The 1,561-nt window shown below is 31.5% G+C and overlaps 1 long non-coding RNA gene across 1 annotated transcript; it reads right to left on the bottom strand.

Moving 5' to 3' along the window:
- Window positions 1-238: 238 nt before the first annotated feature.
- Window positions 239-1,517, bottom strand: LOC121963640. The gene is made up of 4 exons (XR_006107261.1): window positions 1,436-1,517; window positions 1,264-1,340; window positions 1,110-1,171; window positions 239-374 (listed from the first exon to the last, which is right to left on the bottom strand). It is a non-coding gene; the product is annotated as an uncharacterized LOC121963640 (long non-coding RNA).
- Between the last annotated feature and the right edge of the window lie 44 nt (window positions 1,518-1,561).

Here is a 1,561-nt window from a genome sequence, read left to right as displayed (position 1 = left end):
TTTTTTCCATGTTATTTCCTTTTTTTCTTTGTTTTTTTTTTTTTGCTTATTTTTAGGGATTTTTTATTGTACTTTTTTAAAAATCTGTGATAATTTTGGTATTATTTTGTCTCAAATTGATCATTGCCTTCTTCCCATGTTTTTGAAATAAATTAAGCCAATTTATCTCACTTTTAATCTAACATTGTAAGGATTAATTTGAATAATAAAAAACATATTTTCATGTCACTCACGGCTGTGAAGTTTGAACATGAGCAGGACGGAGAAGTGGTAGAGGAAGCTGCAGTCCAGTATGAGGGGGATCAGAGGAGCCAGTCTGCACTGTCCGGCTGGAGTGGTAGATTTAGCCCCGTTGGCATCAAGCTGACGCAAAACTTTGAACAAGAAAAACACAAAATTAAAGACAAATTAAAGGAGTTTTTCTGATTTTAAAAGCATCAGGTGACATCCCAAAAGAATAAAGCCTGATACATCTTCTTCTTGTGAGCTAAATACACTAAAAAAAAAAAACAATAACAAAAAAAAAATTAAAAACAAAAACAAACAGTCAAGGAAATGAACTGTAAAAATAACAATAATTCTGCAAAATGTTTTTGACTATGTGATTAAGATAATTATAAATATAGTTTTCCCATTTGCTTTTTAAAAACTAATTTTCTACATCTAGAAATTTCTTGCAATCACTAACTCAGCATGAAATAGCCCATAAATTAAAAAAAAATAACTATGGAAAAATAAAGAGAAAACTCTAATGGTAATTATCAGATATTATTTTCATTATTTTTATTATATTTTAGCACTTGTTCAGGTCTTTTTCTGTTTTTTTTTTTAACTTTTTTTATTTGTTTGTTTGGCTATTTTCAGGAGATTTTCTTGTAACTTTTTTTAATTATTTCTTCCAAATTTTTGGGTCATTTCTTTCTTTTCAGTTGCTTTTCATGTTTTTGAAATAAATCAAGCCAATTTGAATTGGTTTCACAGGGTTAAAGCATGTAAACATGCTCTCATAGAAACTAAAATACAAGTATGAACCTTAAAAATAGCTTAATATGGGAACTTAAAAATAAAAAAGCCTGAACATATAGAGAGTCACGTCTCCGAGGACTCACCTGTCTCCTCCATCTTCAGTCCAGCCTCCAAATAATCCATCAGCTCCTGCGTCATATCTAACCTACAACACATCAAAATAATATTAATGAGGCTCATTTAACCACGTTTTTAAATATCAACACTGAACAAAAAGTCGTGGTGTAGAAAACGTACACTTTGGTCATGTCGTTTCCCGCTTCCCTCTCCAGAGTCTCGTCACTGGCCTCCAGGTTGCCCGGGATCACTTTGTGCTGTGGATTTATTTATTTGTTTAACGGTTTTATTATTCTGAGTTTGTCACAGGTCGTTACATAAACCATAAAACAAATATTTATTTATGTGTTACCTTTGTATGAAATTCCAACTTGAGGCAGAGGAATTTGGCAGATAAGGCAACAATGTGGCCGTACCGATCATGCAAGTTTCCCTGAAAAAACAAAAAGATATTCAATTTGTGTATGTTTGCAAAATA

Source organism: Plectropomus leopardus, unplaced genomic scaffold (genome assembly GCF_008729295.1).
Source record: "Plectropomus leopardus isolate mb unplaced genomic scaffold, YSFRI_Pleo_2.0 unplaced_scaffold11964, whole genome shotgun sequence".
NCBI lineage: Eukaryota > Metazoa > Chordata > Actinopteri > Perciformes > Serranidae > Plectropomus > Plectropomus leopardus.
This window is presented reverse-complemented; position numbering and strand designations above follow the sequence as displayed.